At 44.4% G+C, this 23,682-nt stretch overlaps 1 protein-coding gene across 3 annotated transcripts in view; it reads right to left on the bottom strand.

The window, feature by feature from the left end:
- ACVR1 (activin A receptor type 1) overlaps nucleotides 1-23,682 on the bottom strand; it is a 110,977-nt gene that overhangs the window by 60,129 nt on the left and 27,166 nt on the right. The window lies entirely within an intron of this gene.

The following is a 23,682-nucleotide window of genomic DNA, read 5'->3' as shown; positions in this document are numbered from 1 at the left end:
CAGTTGGATTTTCTTCTAGTAGGCTTTTATTAAAAACAACAAAACACACACACACACTTTCCTACAAACTGCACAACAATTCTGACGGGGGAAGGAGACGGGGAGTCACAGTTGGTATTGTACTGCAGGTACACAACAATACTGTTTTTGCTAAGCAGATTCAAACTCTTGAAAGCAAACCTTGTCTGGCACACACTTGAATTTCTGGGCTTTCAAACCAAACCATTAAGATTTTTTTTTAAAAAAAAGTTCCTGTGAACTTAATACACGCAGTGCAAATCTGTTTAAGTTGAAGATGTGTCAGAAGAGAGGCACTGCCTGCCAGTGCAGACAGCCATAGAACACTAGTGGATAAGTCCCACTATTAGATTTTCTTTAAAACATAGGAAGTTGCTAGAAGGGAAGAGGGCACTCCATAGTTCAACTATTTTTAGTAATTAAATTTCCAGTTCTATTCTGCATTATTTGTGAAGGGTTCCATTCCAGTGATCCCAACACTATTCCTCTGCTACTAAACATTAAAACAATTGCATCTAGTGAGATAACTAAGGGATATTTCCAGCATATGCATAGTTTCTAGATACAAGTGAATTCATTAGATTTCCTATATTTCGTTAGTTTTTCCCTACAAATTGGTGTTTCCCTCCTCATATACATGAAAAGAAGATCGGACTGTCACTGCAAAGAAATATATTAAACAGGTTTCTGAGAAAACCACCTATTCCATAGCAATCACTTATGTTTTCCATCAAAATGGTCTCCTTTCTTTCCAATGCTAAATCTCTGGAATTAACAAACTTCATACACTTTTAAATCAAAAATGGAGGCAATAGCTTGTTTAAAGACAAGTTATTCTCTTCAAGGAAGAGAATGATTAGGACTATCCTAATGGAAGTGTTTCATAGTCCCTATTTACTTTCTTGGAAGTGGTTTCTGTTTGAGTGGATCAAATTTGGAAGACTCAGTACCTTCATTTCTTACTCTCACGAAAAACTTGCTTTTTAACCCAGGCTGCTAGTGACTTAATGCAGAAATAAAGCAAGGTATGGTACGGGGAAGCTTTACCTGGCAGAAAGCTGACTCAGACGACAGGCAACCAATCTTAAAAAAATTCAGAATTTTTAAATAGCTGGAAGGGATTTGACATAAAAAAAAGTTTGTGCAGATTGATGAATGTGACTAGAACACTCTTCCCCCCCACCACTCCATCACTGGGTCTCATTTGAACCGACATCTTAAGCAAGTCTTCTCTTGATGACTGCACCCAGATAAATTTCTGCATGCCTGGACAAAGGTGGTACAGTACACATGCCTCTTTCAGGAGACCACAGGTTCTAATGCACAGATAGAAAAAAATTGATTCTAGTGATGCTGCTCCACCACATGGAGTTGATTAAGCCAGCAACCCTGAAGCAAACTATTAGTACAGGGTTGGGAGTTACCCTGTAACTGAAGGGAGTGAATTTGAGAATTCACACCACTCAGCCTCCTTTAGAAGTGGAGCAGGACATGCACTGACCCACAGCCTGAAAAGGCTGTCAGACAGTCATGGGAATAGAGGATGACAGTAAAGCAAACAAACACTGAAGAAGAAAATTTAAACAGGAAATCAACAAAATGAAGAAAAAGGGAACATTCTTGAGGAAAGAGTGGGTTAAGACATTAGAAATTAGAGCATGAAAGGCATTTTGCAGACCAGCAAGAGATACTGAAGAAACATTAAGATACAGAAAGAAAAGGGGACAATCAGAGGACAGCAAGTTATTTTATCCCTTCCTCACCCCCCCATACAACCCTTCAAGAACACGCACTTATGACTTAACGGTTTGCCAGCTTCTTGAGAAACAGAACTTTTCCAGTTTTTGTTCCTCTCTTTGGTAAGAGTTGGCCTGGATGATGTTAGGAACTTAGTATGATGTCAATATGGGTCCACATTCACTACTTATGCTTCAAAACTAAGTGTTTGGCTGCACACAACACAGAAGGACAATAAATGTTCAGGAAATATGAACGAGTTTCTTCCCTAATGGTGAAAGGATCAACTTTTCAAAGTTGATCCATTCAATTAATTTTTCATCCCCAGATTATCATGCTGTTCAGTGAATCATTTTCAGATGCGCCCAAAAAAAAAAAAAAAAAAAAAAAAAAGGAAGCCAGAAGAACCAGTTGATCTAATAAGTAATAGAGCAACTTTCAATAAATGTATCTCAAAACACTTTAAAAAAGGAAGTAAGTATCCACGTGTAAAATGGCAAGATTGAAACACACACTGAGAAGTGAAGTGACTTGCTCAAGTTCACCCAGTAGGCCAGTGCCAGAACCAGGAACAGAACCCAGATCACCATCAGATCTCACTGCTTTCCAATAGCACTCCAATTCAAAGTATTCTAGACACAACTTAAGCATTTCTTAACATTAAAAAAAGCCTGCTGACTAACCAACATTCAGAGATCTGTTTGAGGGCACCTATTTATATAAACCTCTTTGGACAACAGGCCTTTTCTATTATAAATGTGAACAAAAAGGTCAGTCACACAGCATTGTAATCTGCATTTTATAATGTGCTATCTCACTGGGAAAGCAGATACCAAGAACCCTAGGCTCCGCTTCTTTGCAACAATTCCCTTGGCATTCCTTCTCCTGAAAGCCTCAAAAGCATATTTTGCTTATATGTCCCATGAAGTGCTGTGTACACTAATGGTATTCTAAAAAAATCTATGTATATTTGACAATTATGCCGTGTTTATGCAGACTAGGTACAGCCCCTGAGCTTCTGGCAAAATTACCACTGTGGCTTCACAACTGAGTTACTCAACAACTGACTAGATTTGCTGCTGTGGTTGTAAGGCACAGGGCAGAGAGTTGAAGTGTGAGCCTCAAACCTTAATGAAATCTTGATTTTCCTTTGAAAGATGGGGGTGAAGTGGAGAAAGAAAGGGGGGGGGGAAAAAAGAATGACTTTGAGAAGCAGCCCATCAACAGGGCTACAAAAAAATATATATATATATCATCATCAAAAGCCTTGGCAAAAAGGTTTGTTCTCTATAAAGATTTGTCTCTGCTCCAATAAGAACAAAAAACAAATTCCAAATAATAAAATTAGACTCCAGTAAGCAAGAGAACCAGAGATCTGTTCTCTCATTGTATGCGGTTATCCAGCTCCAGCTAACATACTGTGTTTATACAGCTGAAAGCCTGCCAAAAACTTTGGAAGAGATGTCAAGATCCCTTGCTGGTTGCCATTTTGCTCAGAGAATGAAGTATCTGCTGTTGGCCTGTTAATTCAGCTAGTTAAAAATAAACTAAGAAAGAAACTCATTTATAAATCTGCTGCACAATCAGATGCCAACAATCAAAACAATGAAGGAGGTTCCACAGATTACCTCTTACCTTGACAGAAATGTATCCATCAAAAACAGACCGTTCACAGTGATTAGGACATAAATGTTTATAAAAGAAATACAACCCTCTGCACTTTGGTATCTGCTGGCTGAGCAGTCTTCTGATGTGTCGGCTGGAAAAGTAGGGAGTAAGGGAGAGGGGGAAAGAAGTGGCAGCAGTTCAAGATAGCACTGAGCTGCTCTGAGGCTGTTTTCTGTTCAAATGATCTGTCACCTGAGACTTAACCTCTGATAAGCACCTCAGCCACACAATCCCATCTCCAGCTAGCTTACTGGCTTCTCAGCTTTGATTTTCACAGGACATCCTTGCCACTCTTGAAGTTTGAGATTAAACATTTCCTGCTGTACAGATAAACCTGACAAAGGAACTACTGTTCCTGAGTCTGAAAGTATAGAGAACTGAAAGAAGACAGCCATGACTGCTCACCTGCAGGAATCAGACATATTTATGGTTCTGTTTTTTCATTTGTTTTTTTCAATGCAGTTAAAAGGTGAAGTTTATTGGTTGTATCAACAAACATCAAAGATGACTCCCATGACTGTGCTCCAACAGGATTACATGTAAGCCAGTGCTCTATTGTCTCAGTATTTGCTAGGTTATCAACCTACCACAGATCAAAGCAGACAAACCAATTCCAGCACATCTAAGTTATGGTCACTGAACATGCTTACCATATTCTACCTAATACATGCTCTCCTTTGCTGAAGAGGACACACTGCACTAAGTACACACAAATTTCCAAGCCCACGTTTTTTCCATGATCTATTTGATTTACTTTTGTCAACTAGATTGAATATGAACCTTGACATATATTTATTCAGTAATAAGTCACCAGGACCTGATAACATTCATTTGAGTTCTGAAAGAAAATCTATTATGAAATTTCAGATCATGGGTATGAAACCTATAGCTTAAATTAGCCTCTGTACCAGATGACTGGAGGATGGGCAATGAAATATTGATTTTTAGAAAAGGCTCTAGAGGCGATTCTGGCAACTACAGGCCAGTAAGCCTAACTTCAGTACGAGGCAAATTGGTTGCAGCTATAGCAAAGAACAAAATCATCAGACACAGATAAATCTGATATGTTGTGGAAGAGTCAACAGGACTTTTACTAAGGGAAGTCATGCCTCACCAATCTATTAGAATTCTTCAAAGAAGTCAACAAGCATGTGGAGAAGGGTGATCCAGTCGATACAGTGTGCTTGGTCTTTCAGAAAGCCTTTGACAAGGTCCCTCAAAGGCTCTTAAGCAAACTAAACAAACAGTCATGGGTAAGGTTAAGATTTTTACTAAAAATAACTGACACAGTCACAGACAGGTTGCAGGCAAAGAAAAACTCACAGAACCCCATGAATTGTCTGTGACTTTGACTAAAAATAAGCAGAAGGGAGGGCTGAAGCAAGGAGAGGAATGACAGTTGGAGCCCCACTGCAGGGGAGACTGACAAGCCGGGGGCGGGAGGGAAGGAAATCGTGCACACAGCCCTGGTTGCAGCAGGGGTGGTGCGCATGACTATACTATATGTATCCTTAATCATGGGATTAGAAGGAAGGTCGCCTCATGGATCAGTAGCTGGTTAAAAAAAGATAGGAAATAAAGGGTAGGAATAAATAACCAGTTTTCACAAGGGAGAGAGTAGTGAATACCAGGATCCTGCAAGGATCAGTAGTAGTTCAATATATTCAATGATTTTTCGGGGGGGGGGGGCGCAGAGGGGGCAGAAATGAACAATGAGTAAGGCTGCAAGTCTATCACAGAGGTCACAGATTCCGTGATTTCTGTGACTTCCGTGACTTTTGCTGCAACTGGTGCCAGCAGCAGCAGTTTCGGTGTGTGGTAGGGGCTCAGGGCTAGAAGCAGGAAACTCCCTGGCTCCCACTGGCATGGCCCCCCTGCAGTTCATAGGCAGCAGAGGGGGTCTCTGCGCCGCACACTGCCTGTGCCTGTAGGCCCCACCCCTGCAGCTCCCATTGGCTGCAGTTCCCACCCAATAGGAGCTACGATAGCCAGCACTTGTGGCAGGAGCAGTGGAGTCCCTGCCCTGGCCCTGCCTCTGCTGCTTAGGAGCTGCAGGGATAGGGAGCTGGGTAGGAAACCCCTGCCAGCCCTGTCAACCCCTCCACCCCACCCCAGCACCAGTGGGGGTCCCGGGCCACATCCCCCAGCACCCACAGTGCCTCCTTACCACCCCCCGCCTCCCCAAGTTTTAGTCCGGGCAACTATTTTTAGTAAAAGGTCATAGATGAATGAATTTTTGTTTATGTACCGTGATCTGTCCATGACTTCTATTAAGAATACCAATGACTAAAACATAGCCTTAACAATGAGGTGGTAGAGTTTGCAGAGGATACAAAATTACTCAAGATAGTTAAGTCCAAAGCTGACTGTGAAGACCTCACTAAACTGGGTGACTGGGAAACAACATAGATGAAATTCAATGTTGGTAATGCAAAGTAACACACATTGGAAGACAATCTCAACTTTACATGCAAAATGATGGGGATCGAAACTATCTATTAGCACTCAGGAAAGATCTTGGAGTCATTGTAGATAGTTCTCTTAAAACCATCTGCTCAACGTGCAGTGCAGTCAAAAAAAAGCTAAAGAAACAATTAGAAAAGGAATACATAAGAAGTCAGTAAATATCATAATCCATGGGATGCCCACACACTGAATCCTATGTACCACTCTGGTTGCCTCATCTCAAGAAAAAAAGATACAAGAATTGGAAAAGATGCCAAAAATGGCAACAAAAATAATAAGGGGTATGGAACAGCTCCCATGTGAGGAGAGATTATAAAGGCCGGAGCTATACAGCTTAGAAAAGAGATGACTAAAGAGGGATACGATAGAGATCTATAAAATCATGAATGGTATCAAGAAAATCATGAATGGTATCAAGAAACGGAATAAGGAAGTGTTACTTACCCCTTCACAAAACACAAGACCTAGAGGACACCTAAAGAAATTAACAGGCAGCAAATTCAAAACAAACATAAGGAAGTACTTCTTCACAAAGCCCATAGCAAACCTGTGGAACTCATTCCCAGAGCATATTGTGAAAGCCAAAACTACCCAAAAAAAATTACGTAAGTTCATGGATGTTAGGTTAATCGATGGCTATTAGCCGAGATGATCAGCGATGCAACCCCATGTTCCTGGTGTCCCTAAAACACTGACTGCCAGAGGCTGGGTCTAGAGGATAGGGAATGGATCACTCAAAATTGTCCTGTTCTGTTCATTCACTCTGAAGCATCTAAGGGGAGAGGGAAAGATAGCTCAGTGGTTTGAGCATTGGCCTGCTAAACCCAGGGTTGCGAATTCAATCCTTGGAGGCCATTTAGGGAATTGGGGTAAAAATCTGTCTGGGGACTGGTCCTGCTTTGAGCAGGGGGTTGGACTAGATGACCTCCTGAGGTCCCTTCCAACCCTATGAACTGAGAGACACAGGGTATAGAGCTAGACAGACAAGTGGTCTGACCCAGTATGGCCATTCTTATGTTGTTTAAAAATAAATAAGAAATCCATACCATATAACTAGAATTCTTAATACATAGTGAAAACTGCCTTTTATATTTTGTGATTTTTAAAATGACTAACCAATATTCTAAACGAACCACTACAATACTCAGGTATAAATCACAGAAGATTGCAATAGTACAATGAAATCCTTGTAGTGAAACTGATAATACTAATTAAGGAGACTTACATAGTGCTTTATTATAACTTCAAAGTGCTGTATAAACATGGGGCACATTCCTAAAATTATACTGTGAGAAGGTCGAAGGGGAATGTTCTTGCCTATATAAACACCCAAGATTATTAAAACTTCACATTTTAAATTTGATATGCTTTTCTCCATTTAATGCTTTTTGTTTGGGGGAGGGAGGTGGTTCCTTCTCTCTAAGCTCAGGTAATGAAGGCACTATTTACACAGTGCCACAATCATGCTAGATACTTTAGAAGCTGCATGGAAAAAAAGATCCCATCTGTAAAAGGTTACAGTCCAAGCCCAAAATCTCAACTATGAACCCTTCTATCCATGGATTCAGTCATACTGAAGTTAATGGAACTGCAAAAAAAATGCAAGGGCCTACAACCATAGATCTATTTTGCGGGACCAGGGCCTAAATAGACAGGAGATGGGATGTAACAAGAAGTGGCCCACATCTTGTTAGTTCACACATTTTGGTTTGAATATTTGTATAGAACAGAGGGAGAGTAATCTTGTTTGTAAACAATTTGTCTGAAAGGATGTCTGGAGTTTCTAAGCCTCATGGTGAAGTCCTTCCTTTTCAAAAAAAACACACAAGGACAGTGGAGAGGCTTGGTAGACAGGTCTCTAGTCAATTTCACTTTCAGGCTGTTTTTTTTAATTAACATAATACTTCAAAGTTTTAGTTGCCAACACAGCACAGTAATGTTTGTTTTTTAAAACCTGTTTAGAATTAAAAAATAAATGAGAACAAGTTCAATTAATATCAGGTTTTTAAAAAAATAAAATGCATGTCAAACCTACATTTGGAGATACCCATGTGAAATTTGTATCAAAGGATCGTTCTGCCATGGAATTTGCGGTCAAATTCCATTTTTGTTAAAGTTTCAGGAAGAGAAAGATTTACTTTTGTAAAATGCAAAGGAAACTTTTTGAGTGTAAAAACATTCCTTTGAAAGGCTTACAATTCAGATGTAAAGCATTGCACTATCACCACATAGGACCGTGTATTGTCTACACAAGACACTGACACTAAAGAAAAACAAAAGTAAAACCAACTAGCAAGGTCTTTCATTGCCAAGGGAAAAAACAAAAAGCAAACAAGAGTCTGTGAAAGATGCCTCAGATTAAAAATAAAGATGTGTTAGCAACACTGGTACACGTGGCATATTGTACACCTGTATTTGGTGGAGTTTCACATTAATTTTTGACAGAGACTTTGGTGTGCAGCTAATAATACATCAAGCTTTATTTCCAGTTCCATTCCCAGACATGTATTCCCCATCCCCAATTTTCTATTAATGAATTTGTGTATGGCTATTCAACAGGCATTTCCTGTACTAAGAACTACTACAGCTACTATCACCACTAGAGGGTAGTAAAAACACAGTGTGACAGTATTACTTCTGGAAATGCACATCCAAGTCAAATACAAAGAAGCAGATTATTAATGGAACAAACTAAATTTAAAGCTGCTCTGGGTCACTGGGAAAGTAAAAATCCTCTGTTTGTACTTAATATCTGAATTTGTAAGTTTGACCTTTTTACTAAACACGCAAACTTTTTGTGTATTAAAAAGCTATCTGGGATCCCAAGCCAGTATGTAAGAGTCACATTGCAAGCAAGCTTTTGGTTCAAAACTTGGGGCAGAGAACGGATTCAGAAAGGGCAAGTGTACAGCAAGTTCAGAAAATTAAGACTGGTGTTCATAAAGCACTGTAAAAGGGGTAGCATTCTGAACCATCTAAATGCCTGGGTAAAAATCCAATATGGCAAACAGAATTTAGGATTTTCACCGCACACAAGTAAACATATCCATTATCCTAGTCTTCACATGAAACTCCACTGATCTCCTCTCAACATATCACTATGGCCTGACTATGCAGGCAAAAATTGGACCCAGAATTCATTGGTACTGCATCTCCACTGATGATTACAGTTAGGAAGTAAAGAGAGAATCAGGTATTTTTAAAGTCTAAAAGGTAGGACTGACAGCAACACAGCTTGCTGGAAGCTGTGTGCTGCACTGTTTCTGTACAGGGCCATGAACGTCACTTACACACATTCTGAACCCCCATGGAATGGTCCAAATGAAAGCAAGGCAGGTTCAATTAATTAACATGAAACAATCTCTTCATGAGGCACAGACATGGACACACACCATTAAACAAGTTCAAATTATTTTGAAGAGTTCAGGAGCACCCAAATTCCGTAATACTGACAGCACTGGTGGCAGCTGACAGAGACTGCAAGGGCTCCACGTATTTTGCATGTACCTCAGATTTAAAATAAAAAAAATAAATAAATATAGACCATATTGATTTGTAATTCTACCTTCCATGATAGCTGCATATCAGCTGAGTTCATCATCAATTAAAACCTTTATTTACATAAGCTTTGTCCTCACCTTGCAGTTATAGGGAATGACTGTAATTATGTGACCGTACACACACATTCCCCCAAACAATACACAAAACCAGGGCCTTCAAAGGGCTTGTCTAGTCTACACTGAGAAGGCTACAGCTGGGCTGCTTTAGTGCCTGACTGAGTGCAGACACTACACCAGTGGCCATCAAATTTTTTTTTTTTTTAAACTGGTGACCCCTTTCACATAGCAAATCTCTGAATGCAACCCCCCTTATAAATAAAAAAACATTTTTTTAGATACATATATTTAAAACTATTATAAATGCTGGAGGCAAAGCAGGGTTTGAGGTGGAGGTGGACAGCTCACAACCTCCCCATGTAATAATATCCTGACTCCCAGTTTGAGAACCCCTGACCTAAACCAAGGGGAGGGGTTCTCCCATCAGTGTAGGCAATTCACCTCTCCAAGTGGCAGCAATGCCTCTTTCATTTCTCTAGTGCTGTCTACGCTAACGGTTAGGTCCACTGAACTACATGGCTCAGGGTGTGGATTTTTCACACCCCTGAGCAACATAGCTGGCTCGACCTAACTTTTTAGCACAGGCCAGGCCAGAGTCAGACGAATCGCACATGTGGGTACTGACCTGAGGGAAAAATACCCAACTCCTTACCTAGATCACTAAGATGTGACACGGAAGTCAGTCAAACTCCATTTGGTATCTGCATGTGTATAAAGTACCCATCAGTAGAGTACCAACATCTAAGCCCAGCAGAAACAGTCTGAAAGACAGGAAGTCTCAGTCTGAGACGCACCAAGAATGTAGGCACTGCAAGGTTTTGATGTGCTGGGTTCCTATCCAGCCTGTCAATAGTGGAGACACCAAAGAGAACAGCACTAACTCCTGGACCAAGGTGTCATGCCCTAAACAAATCCAACAAGTATAATGAAAGTTAGTCTCACTTATGAAAAACTTTTGATTTCCATAGCTGTTATAGCTTAAACAAAACACACACACACACACACACACACACACACACACGTCATCAATTACAGGAATAAAATCTCATTTGGTCTCCCTGTTGGTGTCAAGCTAGCATACATTTGTCTATGCTGTCACCCACAGCTCATACACTGATTACAGAAATTACAGTGTGAGGGAACAAGTATCAAATACACGGCTTGGAACAACCTACTCATGCAAGAGAAATTTTGCCTGGGCAAGTGGACTGAATGGAGGCAGAGAACCCCTGGCTCCTTCCTCTCCCGCCCCTCCTTTGAGGTGAGGGGACTCAAAAGGAACAAAGCTGAATAAGTAGCACTAACTGCTTTCCATATTGGGGGACAGGGAAGAGGTAGGCAGGGATCACATCAGTGAAGCTCCTTTAAGAGGAGTCTCAAGTGTGTCCAGGAAAAGAGCAGACCCAGGAGGAGTCTTTAAGAGGCTGGGGCCCAATTCCTCCCCACCCCTGGGGAAAAGCCCCAAGACTCATTTATTCAGGGAGTCTACCATTCATTAACTGGTATGTGTGGATTCGTGATTTTATATTGGGCTTAGGATGGTTTACAGAGTTTTATAGAACAGTGAAGATGTGGCAATTTAAGTTAAACAGGGACAGCTTGTGGAGAAAGTGTGGGGAAGAGAGGGAGGGGGAGGGTTTGGCAGTACAGGTACTTTTCACCCAGGACAGTAGGTGAGGAATTGTCAAAGAATTTTCTTCAAGCCCTTTCAAAAACTCAAGACACATTACACCCTACTTGTGTCTTTTAAGATTCTGTATCTCACTGTATTTAGGGCTGGTCTACATTGGCAACACTAAAGCACTGCTGCAGCAGCGCTTTAATGTGCCTTGTGTGGTTCCAGTACTCTTTAAAAACCATCTCAACAAGGGGCACAGCTCCCAGCGCTGGGGCTCTGTTTACACTGGTGCTTTACAGCGCTGCAGCTTGCTGCACTCAGGAGGGTGTTTTTTCACACCCCTGAGTAAGAAAGTTGCAGCACTGTTAATTCCCAGTGTAGACAAACCCACAGTTTACAGCCTTTCACAGAAGCCGAAGCCAAAGCCATTCTCCCCTCAAAGAGAAGCCAAGGGCACTGCATTTTTACTGAAGTCAAGGCCTAACATAGCACTATAATGAAAGAGGAAGAGGCTATAGAGCCTTGTTCCCTACACACAAAATAATGTTTCTTAAAAATGCTCATTCAATATTAAGTTGTGTGCACACTGCCACTTTCAGTGCTAAAATTTTAGTCATTCAGGGATGTGAAAACACACATACACAGCGACAGAAGTTTTAGTGCTGAAAAGCACCAGTATAAACAGTGCTTTTGTAACCAGGAACCCTCATTTGGGGTGGGGGGGTTAAATCACTGGAAGAGCTCTTTCCTGGCGATAAAGTGTGTCTACACTGCCCACATCACAACACTGCCGTGGCCGCACTGTAACATGGGCAGTGTAGACATACATCTCTAGTGGCTCTGGTTCACTGGTGACCTCATCCCTGAATATTTAAGAACCGTGTGCACAATTTTATGTACGCAAACAGCCAAGTAGAAACTGAACTATCATTCGTATTGACAAATAACTGATACAGTCATAAGTAGTTGCATGAGAAAGTTAGGCTCAACAACTTAAGATGTATAAAGATGCATACTCAAATTTACCACAGGTACACAAACAAAGCAAGACATTTAACAGCAAGTATACCCGTTATTGCTGCTTCCCACATATTTCAGCAGCTCATTAATGTACATATCCTTAATAACATTTTGAATATTAAATGAGTTATACATTTTATGTCACATTGGCACACAATGCGATGCTCAAACATGCTCCTATGGGATGGGAAGCATTGAGGCCTGCTTGCTGAAGTCAACAGGCACATTGGAGACTGTCTTACAGTAGCAGCATGAGCTCTCTATTTTTAAAAAGGGTGAAAGTATTCACGAATCTCAGCAATATATTTTAAACTGGTTTGGGTAATCCTGAATTCTGCTGCAGCCATGCCAAACCACTGCACATATCAATACACTTGCATAATCAGAGGCATTTTAATTATAAACATCAGAAAACCAGTTTAGAATGAAGGTTCTGTTATAGAAGAGGCAAGCATAGGGCCCAATCCTGCAAACACTGCCACATATTGAGCTAACCTGCTATGATGCTTCTCATTCAGTCACAAGTGTTTGCAGTATCCTGACCATGCTGCTTAAAATCTCAGCACAGAGCTTCAGGGAAAGGAGGGTTTATTTATTTTAAAAGAAAACTTAGCTTGACCATTATTAGTTGCACAACTGTAAACAAAAGCCAAATCACAAGTCAGATTGTTATGATGATCAAGGAGTTGTGTTTTTAAAAAAAATGGCAAAAGCACAAAGATAATTTTAAGAGGTAAACACAGATTTTAAACTTTGGGAAGTGACCTGTGTGTGTATACCAAATACTTCTAATGAGGGTTATATTGGTGTAATATTTGCTCTAAATACTTATAGTATTTGCTCAACCAGATTCAGGGATAAACAAGTATCAGATAGGTAGCCATGTTAGTTTGTATCCACAAAAAACAACAAGGAGTCCAGTGGCAAATTTAAATACTGACAGATTTATTTGCCCATAAGCTTTCTCAGGTAAAAACCCACTTCTTCAGATGCATGGAGTGACTTTAGTCTTTAGGGACAAACAGAAGCTCTATGACAGTCTCTTGGCTTTTCAAAATTAATTAAAAAAAGTGTTTAAGTCACATTAAAGGTGTGTGTTACAAACTGACAGATGAAGAGGGAAGAGAAACCTTAACTTGCTTCCCTACAGAAAAGAACACAGGGCTTGTCAGAATATCAGAGTGGTGGAATATTTATTAGTCTTTACAATGACAATGCTGTCTGGTTTTGGGTGAAGAACAAATTCTTTAGCTGCAGAACTTTTTTTTTTTTTTTTTTTTTATGTAAGCTGCTTATGTGTAAGTAGTATTAAGGACGAATACTGCAGATGCTGATATTCTGATTATTTGAAGCTTAAAAAAGTAGGTTGGGTGTTATACTTTGCAGCCATAATATAAGACAGAAGGAATTTTTAGCTGATGAGATACTTCTGCATTCCCTTCTTCCAAGAATTGTTAGCTGCCCTCCTGAAACTGATTTGCTTCAGAAAGACATTGCAAGTATTTTCCTGACAAACTAGTTCTTGTAACTTTACAAGACCATTTACGATCAAACGGTATTTTGTTCTTGCAAATCAAACATACCATTAAGAGTTTGGGGCCAGTTTTAGAGGATGTTAAGAAGATGGTTGCAAGCAAGTCTGACAAAGGTCCTGCCTACAACTGTAACTTCACCATACTGGGGAACATGATACCGCACATAGGGCCATGTTTTAAAAAGTGTATTTGTGTTGTGTTTCCAGTCCCACAAAAGTCAAAAAGTCATATGATGATTTTTATATACGTAAAAGCAGAGGATAGCCCCACCTATGCTGCATGATGGATCTGTGTTTTAAGCCCTCTTAGGACTACAATTATTTTACTGCATTCAGGACCTGATAATAGTTACAATGTAGATAGAGACCAATGTAAACATATGACACTAGGAAAAGATGTCTTTTAAAACATTAGTTCAACATTTTAACTAAAACATTGAAAATTTTTGCATGGTCAGGGGAAGTTGGATTTTAACATTGTGTGGAGGGTGGTCAATCAATCACCTTTTGTAATGTGTTTAGTTAAACATCTCATGGCTAATACATTTTAAGATACACCTCTTTATCCTAGTCTAACAAAAGCAGGGGAGTTGCTCATCTATCAAAAATGTAGAAGAGTGGTTCAGCATCACAGGGCAAGACATTATAGGAAATGTGTGTTTCACAAATTTCTATGTCCCAATATCTGACTAATAATTAATACTATTTAGAGACCCATAATTCAAAATGAACTCCTTCACCAGGTACGTGGGGGGGGGGGGGGGGGGAGAAGAGAGAGCACTAGTCTAGATTCTGCAGATTGCCATGTGTACTAATTAAATACTGTCTCACTAGTGGTTAGTTCTGTGTTTTCACACATGCATGGAATTTAGAAGGTGCAAATGTTTCTTATTTTCAGCCTGTGATATTATCAGGTTGGAGCATTTCAAACTGAATACCTAGTAAATGAATTCATGGAATGCTATTGCAAGCACTGTCATTACAGACAGAACTTTTTCCGTGGCCCCTTATCTATTTAAATATTCTACCACAAGTAACTAACTTCATTTGCACATCAATAATCCCAGCAGGATTTTGCCTGCCAGGGTAAAGCTGAACCTCTAATTATTTTCCCAAGGTCTATAATGTTAACAGAAAATCACATTACTCACTAAATCAAGAGAGAGAGTGTGGTGGGGTGGGAAGAACTATAATAAATTCTTATACAAAAATATTTTGCTTTGTTCCCCTCATCCCAAGCCTCCTAACGAGAATGCGATTAATGGAATTTTCCAGCAACTCAGCTTGAAACATGTTTTTGCCCATCTCACTGCTATGGCAGAATCAGATAATTGCAGTGTGACTCAACAAATGCACAGCTGTTCATTAAAATATATTCAAACAAATATGAGCAGGGCAGGAGAGTAAGATGTCCAAAGGGACTCCACACAAGTTAGTTAGGAAGAAAGCAGAAAAAGGAAGATCACAGCCTGAAGTCATCAACAATATCCCTGGACAGTTGGCCCTCTACAAAATGTGAGGGAACAAGCCACATATTTCTGTTTTTCAAGAAGGCAACTTGACAGGAGTTTTTAAATTGGGCTGATTGCTCTTTTTAACTTCTTTATGACGGTTAGGAAAGGTTGCAGGAGGGGCAGGGTGTTCTGAGTTAGGAAAAGTTGTGGGGGAGGGGGGGGAGGGAGACAACAGGTTAACTCCCTCCCCCCCAAAGAGCAGCCAGTCAGAAGTTTAGGAGGTTTTTTTGCTTTCGTTTTAAAAACAAACAAGTCTTTAAAGACAATCTGATTAAAAGTCCTCTCTATATAAATGCTGTCCCGTCCCTCCCTCCCCACACACACACCCCATTTAAGACGTTTTCATTAAATTCTTTCCTTAACTACCCTCTTGAAAGGCAAATAGCTGAATCCAATTAGTTATCCAGGCAAAAGAGGAGGATCCAGCTACACAAGCACGTTTAGCTCTCAAAAGACTGTATTACAATACCACAGACAGAGCCTTGACTACATTATCCTATATAATCTGGCATTGCCTGTTTGGACAGGAACAAACCATGTTACCAAACTTGTAGGATTTTAGGTAAGTGAAGGTCAAAGTATGGTACAATAGGACCGCCATCTTGTAACACAACAAATGCATTGGTAGATTTGCTGAACTACAGCATACCCAAGAATAGTTCAAGGGAACTCATCCCTCAACTCTGCCATGCCACACACTTCCTTCCCCTGATGAGATTTGGCAAGTTTGCTTGGCCCTGGATGCAGCTACACAACAAAACAAAAACACACACCACATACACACACAGCTGAAATCTTATCTACTTTTCTATTTAGAACCTAAAAGACCACCTATCATTTCTAGAATATTTGAAGATCATTCAGTTTTAAGATGACAAATAATTCATAGATCAAGGACATTCTAAAGTTGTAGCTTAGCTACTGATCTTTACGGGAAGGTAAGGGATCATTTTCAAACCCATCAGAATCTTCTTAAAATCCTATAGGTAGTTTGTTTCTAAACAGCCTTATTAGACTGACTGAAAACCATAAAATTCTACAGAAAAGTAAAGAAGCGGATGAAGCAACAAAAAGCCATTGTAATTTACGAGCAAGGATGCTTCCAAAATAGGAGAATATATCATTCCTCATCCGTGAAAGTTATCTTTCAAACACCAGGCTAACGTGATACATTTATGTGATCCACCTTACCAGAATACAAGCTTTCATTTTAAATATTAAGTTTCTTGCAGTGATAGTTGTGAACAAACCTTCCAAACCAGATGTAAACCAATGCAATGTTTGTCTATCTGCAGACTCAGGAATACAGCAATAGTTTGAGGCGTTCTGAACTAAGCTTCTCCTATCAAACTCCTCAGTAAAATAACTAAAGCCTGATTATGCTTTTAGTATCATCTCTATGCTGATCATTTTAGTGGATGAATGAAGGAATGAGGAGAAGCCTACACTGATACAGAAACGACAAACAAAAGAAACAGATTGTGAAAGATAAAAGAGAAACAAGGAGAAAAAGCTGAAAGGTGAGCTTACTTTCCCAATGAGTGATACTGAATGCCATTATCAAGATACTAACAAATAATGCATATGAACATAAATTACATAAAAGGCAATTCTCTAGCATTGATCTTTGTGCAAGTCAAATGAGATCAGAGAAAGTTTCACTAAGGTTATGTATGTAGCCCTAAATGTACATTTCACCCCACTAAACTTAAAAGATTAACCCAGTCCTCTGGCCGAATGAGTTTGGTACTCCAGTTCCTTCCTGCACTTAGGGTATGTCTACACTGGAAACTTCAAAGCACTGCTGCGGGAATGCTCCCACAGCAGCACTGTGAAGTGCCAGTGTGGTCACGCACGAGCACTGGACGAGAGCTCTCCCGGTAATCCACCTCCACGAGGGGATTAGCTCCCAGTATTGCCAGCACGGCTCCCAACGCTCAGAGCCTGTCTACATTAGCACTTTAAAGTGCTCAGACTTGCTGCGCTCAGGGGGGTGATTTTTCACCCCCCGAGCCAGCTGTTAAAGAGCTATAAAACGTACATGTAGACAAGCCCTTAGTGTGTGTTGGCTGTCGGAATGGGTGTGACCTAGATCTCTCAGTCACTGGCAAAACAGGTAACCCATCTCCACAAAAGCCCAAGTCTTACTCTAACTCAGTAGCAGACAAGCAACCACATCTGTCTACGAAGGTGCAAGAAAGACAGGAAAAACTTCAGCTGAAGAAGAACCGAGTCAGCCTAGAGGTCCAGGAAGCTGCAACATAGAAAATGAACCGAGGCACCTAAGATAATTCTCAGAAATTAACTGCAGCTAAACAAGCTAGAAGGGGCACAAAAATATCTGGAGGGGACTGAAACATCAGCAACACGGGCATCATGGTCCCACTGTCACCTCCAGGCAACAGAGGGAAAGAATGTAATCCAGCGCCCATGATAAACAGGTGATAAAATAAGGGAACTCTTTCCCCAGCTCCTTCTATACCCTCCACTTTGCTCCAGCTCTGTCAGAAGTTTGTCAGCCTTTTAGTCTGTAATTCCCTCATATGAGTACCCTACTCCCTAAAATTGGGGCTAGACCAGCATATGCAGGGCTAGGGATTAATTCCTCCATAAAGATCACTGGACCTCAACCACAGCCAATGGGGCAGGGAAAGCCTCTCACAAAAGGTTCCCCCTCTGGCTCCCAAGCTCAAAAGGCAGACACACAAGCTTAACAAAACATCCTAGAAGGGGCATAAAGTAAACCAATACTCAACTTAAATGGTGAAAGAAATTGAGAGTCAGATCCCAAACCAGATCAACAGGAGGAAGAAGATCCAGAGAAAAATGGCAAAAGCCTTGATAAGTCACATTTGCGGGGGGAGAGGGGGGAGGAGGAGTAGAAGAAGAAGAGTAGGGCAGGAGGACACTACAAATTCCCTAGTGTAGACAGGGAATAAAGGCCTTATATGCAATAGAAATTTGTAGCCAGAAATGCAGGCTAGCATAGCTACACCAGTGTAATCTATTAGCATAGAAAGAGAAAGCCTTTACTTGCCCTGAGGAAGTTCACTCCCATTTCAAGCAATAGCTGTCAGTCTGTCATAGACAAGGCTTTAGATCCTGAGTGCTCAACACGGACCCTAGAAATCCATTTGCCACAGAAAAAATGCAGAATGTGTGTTTTTACAGAGAATCAATGTTTTGTTTTTACATTTTGTGAAAAAAAAAAAGAAAAAAAAAGTTTTACTAATATTACCAGTGTCACTTATTCAATGCATGCAACCTCCCCCTCTTGTGACTGATTTTTGAATGCACTTTAAGTTTACAGTTGAACCCCATTTATCCAATCTAATTGGGACCGGGGCCAGATGGGGGGGGTGGTGATAAAAATCCAGATAACCAGGAGAATTGGCAAAGAGCTTTCTCCCCCTTATTACAAGATGGGGTGAGGGTTTTGGGCAGTCAGCTACAGCCAATATTTCAGTTAATACAGAGAGCAAGATGACGAGGATTGGATAAATCGGGTTCTACAGTATATCATTAAAAACACTGTGTTCAACTGATACCTATATATACTGTAGCTATGGAAAAACACGGCTACTCACCTTTGTAACTGTTGTTCTTCGAGATGTGTTGCTCATATCCATTCCAGTAGGTGTACGCGCCGCGCGTGCACATTCGTCGGAAGACTTTTACCTAGCAACTCCAGCGGGCCGGCAGGTCGCCCCTAGAGTGGCGCCGCCAAGGCGGTAAATATACCCCTGCGGCCCACCCACCCTTCAGCTCCTTCTTGCCGCTACTCCGACAGTGGGGAGAGGGCGGGCGTGGAATGGTATGAAGACACATCTCGAAGAAACAACAGTTACAAAGGTGAGTAACCGTGTTTCTTCTTCGAGTGATTGCTCCATATCCATTCCAGTAGGTGATTCCCAGCCTTACTAGGCGGTGGGGTCGAGTGGAGGTCGCACGCGTGCAACACAGCAGAGCCGAAGGCTGCATCATCCCTGGACTGTTGGATCAGGGCATAATGGGAAGCGAAGGTGTGCACAGAGCGACCAGCTCGCTGCCCTGCAGATTCCTGGACGGGTACTCGCGCAAGGAACGCCGTCGATGATGCTTGGGCTAGTAGACTGCGCGGTCACATTGCCCGACGGAGACGGCCAGGTCGTAACAGGCCCGTATGCAGGATGTCACCACGAGGAGATCCTCTGCGAGGAGACAGGCAACCCTTAACCTGGTCAGCTATGGCAACAAAAGCTGGGGGGATTTGCGGAACGCTTGGTCCGTTCTATGTAAAAGGCGAGCGCCCACGCACCTCTAGGAGTGCAACTGCTGCCCGGAGACGACATGAGGTTTCGGAAAGAATTCGGGTAGAATATGTCCTGTTATGTGAAGCCGAGACAACTTTTGGGAGAAAGGCGGGGTGCGGCCTTAGTGTGTACTTTGTCGCGATGGATCGTGGACGGGGCTCTACCATGAGGGCGCGTAGCTCTGACACACACCTAGCAGAAGTGATGGCCACCGGAACGCCGTCTTCCAGTAGAGGAGGGACACGTAGCCAGCGTTCAAACGGTGGGGGGGGGGGGGATATAAGACGGAGACAACACCAGGTTCAGATCCAAGAGGGGCTGGGCGGCAGACCTGGGGTGAGACGCTCCAGCTTTTAGGAATCTAGCCCACCTGGGTGTGAGAAGACAGAGGGCCATCGCCCCCGGCTGGAAGATGGAGATAGCGGCTAGTGAACCCGGAGAGAGGACACCGCAGGCCTTGCTGCTTGAGCGACCAAAGGTAATCGAGGACGTTGGACGGAACATCAGTGGGGTGGAAGCGCCTCTCCGCGCACCAGCACGTAAAGCATTATTTGGCTGAATGTCGTCCTCGTAGACGGTTTCCATACTTCCCAGAAGCACCTGCTCATGGTGAAGAGCAGTGCAACTCGACCTAGTCAGCCACGCAGGAGCCAGCTGAGAGGGCAGAGACGGAAGGTCCGGGTGACGAAGCGCGCCGTGGTCCTGCATGATCAGGTCCAGTGAAGAGGCAGGGGAACAGGTCGACTACCGACAGGTCCAGCAGGAGAGAGAACCAATGTGCCGGGGCCACGCCGGAACGATCAGAATCAAGCGGCCCTGTCCCTGCGCACATTCAGAAGGACCTGTGAATCAACGGAAACGGAGGGAACGCATAGAAGAGGTGCGTCGCCCAGGGAATCAGAAGGGGTCTGCAACGAGCCGGTTCAGACCTTGGAAGAGAGCAGACCATCGCGGCACTTTCTGTTCCTGCGGATGCGAAGAGGTCATATGGGGCATGCCCACCTCCGGAGGAGCGCCAGGGCGATGTCCGGCGATAGGGACGCGCGTGGGAGCAAAAGGACGGCTGAGCGATCCGCCCAGCGTATTCCGAACCCCGGGAGAAGGAAGCAACTAAGTGGACAGAGTGGGCTATGCAAAGTCCCACAACGTCATGGCTCCTGACAAAGAAGAGACCACCTCTGTACGCCCTGCTTGTTTACATAGTATACCGTCGTCGTGTTGTCGGTGAAACCGAACACGAGACCTTGGATCTGCTGACGGAACACCTGACAAGCCAGGCGGACCCGCCCTCAATTCTTGCACGTTGATATGTAGGCGAGTTCGGGAGGAGACCAGCGGCCCTGGGTCCGCAGGGCACCTAGGTGGCTCCCCCCCAGTCTGAGTTCCGTTGTCAGGGACACGCGAGGGCTGGGGCGGATGGAACGGAAGCCCTGCACACACCGAACGGACGATCCAGCACCGCTGGAGAGATGATCGAGGACGTCCTGAGAATCGTGACTACATGTATCTAACAGGCGGCCTGGCCGGACGGAGCTGAGGATGAGCCAGGACTGGAGGGGCTGTAGGCGGAGCCGAGGCACAGCGCCGTGCCGAATTGCAGGGCCGTCCATTGTGGCCCAAGAGTGTCAGGCAAGTACGTATGGAGGTTAGAGGTGCTGCCTGCAGCCTGTGGATGATGGCTGTCAAAGCCTGGAACCGCGACAAGGGAAGAACAGCCCGGGCCATGGTGGAGTCTAGAACGGCTCCGATAAACTCTATCCTCTGAGTAGGGGTTAGAGTGGACTTCTCGGCATTGAGCATTAGGCCTAGGCTCATGAAAAGACGGCTGACCATGCGGATGTGCGCAAGGACTCGCTCCTCTGAGGGTCCCCGGATAAGCCAGTCGTCAAGGTAGGGGAACACATGCACGCGACTGCGACGAAGGAAGGCGACGCCTACGGCCATGCATTTGGTAAACACTCGTGGGGCCATCGAGAGGCCGAACGGGAGGACCGTGAATTGACAATGCTGGCCGCCGACAACAAAGCGAAGAACCTTCGATGGGGCGGGAAGATGGCGATATGGAAATAAGCGTCCTGCATGTCGAGGGTGGCGTACCAGTCTCTGGGATCCAGGGATGGAATAATGGTCCCCAAGGACACCATACGGAACTTCAACTTGACCAGGTATTTGTTGAGCTCTCGTAGGTCGAGGATGGGTCTGAGACCTCCCTTGGCCTTGGGGAATCAGAAAGTAACGGGAGTAAAACCCCCTGCCCTTCTCGTTCTCTGGAACCTCCTCTATGGCCTCTTTGTCGAGGAGGCGTTCGTACCTCCTGGAGGAGGATCTGCTCGTGAGAGGGGTCCCTGAAGAGGGACGAGGAAGGGGGGTGGGAGGGCGGGTACGAAGCAAACTGTAGGCGGTATCCAAGCCGCAACACGCGGAGGACCAAGCGGTCTGAAGTAAGCTGGTACCACGCCGGGAGGAAGAACGAAAGACGGTTGGAGAAGGGAGGAGATGGATCCGGGGGAAGGACTGGTACAGAGTCCTCGGGCGCACCTTCAAAACGAGGGCTTCGGCCTGGAGGAAGGCTTGGAGGGACCTTGGCTTTGGCCCCCCAGGTTACCCGATTGTCTGCGTCTGCCATTCCTGTTTTGCTGCCTGGAAAAGTCTTGCCTTTACCTGGGTTGGGGGTAAGGCCTGTGTTGCTGTTGAGGCCTGAATGGTCTACGCTGGGTGACCGGCGTATGCATCCCCAGGGCGCGCATAATGACCCTATTGTCTTTGAGGCTTTGCAGCCGAGGGTCAGTCTTGTCCACAACAGGCCCTGGCCCCAAACGGAGATTCCTGGATGGTATATGGAGTTCCGGAGGAAGGCCAGGACCTGAAGCCATGAAATGCGGCGCATAGTGACTCCGGAGGCCAGAGTCCTGGCAGCTGAGTCTGCAGCGTCCAAAGCCACTGTAGGAAGTGCGCGCGACCTTTTCCCCTCGTCAAGAGAGTGGCGAACTCCTGACGAGCGTTCCTGCGGGAGCGCTCCTTAAATTTATCAGCACCCCCAGTGTGTTGTGTGTAGCAACTGTGGCGCTCCCTCTCATTACAAGATTGAACGACGAGGGAACACGGGGCGGTGGACATATAGTACTCATAGCCCTTCGAAGGACCATGTATTTCGCTTGATACCCGAGCAGCGGGGGAATCGAAGCCGGGTGACTGCCAGATGGTGGTGGCATTGGCCTTGTGATGGTCCTTATGAGGGCAGGTGACATGAGTGGGCGCATCTGCCGAGAGGATGCTCACAACCGGGTTCTCGATCTCGGAGACCTCTCAGCTGGATGTTTCATTTTGCACCACGTGCCTGTGGAGGTTCCTTGTGTGCGCTGAGGTCCAGTGGGGGGGGGGACTGGTGGGATGTCATCCCGCCACACGCCTCATCTGACGAGGCCGAGGGAGAGGGAGGACTTGGCAGGAGTGGTGCTGTGGTGGCTCAGACTGCAGCACCACGTCTGACTTTGCGGTTGCTCAGGATCTGGAGGATGAGACGACTGCTCTTCCGTAGGGGATGGAGAGGGGGGGAAGCAGTAGCCTCCGGGCCCTATGCTCAGAGACCGACGATCACGGAGGAATTTGCTGGGGCCTGGGCTTGGTGATACGCCCGGGAGTCCAGAAGCCCCATGCTGAGGACCATGCTCCTGCTGAGTCTTCGGAGAAGAGGGCAGCGGGTCTTCAGCGTTCTAGTACACTGCCCGCCCGCGAAGAGACTGACCCCTGGCGAGAGGGCACATGGGGAGCCGAACGGGAGTGGTACGGGTCCCGCACTCCAGGCGGCGAAAGACCTCCTCGGTGCCGAGATCGGTGCTGTGATCCATTACCGGTGCCGCGAGGACCGGGACCTGCCACCAGCGTGGTGCCTGGAGGTCGACGGGATCTGGATCGCCAATGTGGGAACGACTCTCGAGTCCGGTGCGGTAGGTGGCTGGAGCCAGAACGGTGCGGGAGTATCGAGACCGCGCGACGATGATCTGCGCCGCGAGTCGACGGTTCCGGTCGTGAGAGCGTGCTGGACTGCGAGCGGCGTCGCGAGCGAGCCTCCTCAGGATCGAGATCGGGTGCCGAGATCGTGACCGGTTGCTGAGCCAGAGGTCCGGGGACGGTGCTCGCATCAGCGTGGGCTTGCCTTTAGACTGCAGAACCCGCACTGGCGGTCCAGGGATTGGGG

This window comes from Chelonoidis abingdonii, chromosome 10 (assembly GCF_003597395.2).
Source record: "Chelonoidis abingdonii isolate Lonesome George chromosome 10, CheloAbing_2.0, whole genome shotgun sequence".
NCBI classification, from domain to species: domain Eukaryota; kingdom Metazoa; phylum Chordata; order Testudines; family Testudinidae; genus Chelonoidis; species Chelonoidis abingdonii.
The sequence above is the reverse complement of the archived record's forward strand: the minus strand, read 5'-3'. Positions and strand labels throughout refer to the sequence as shown.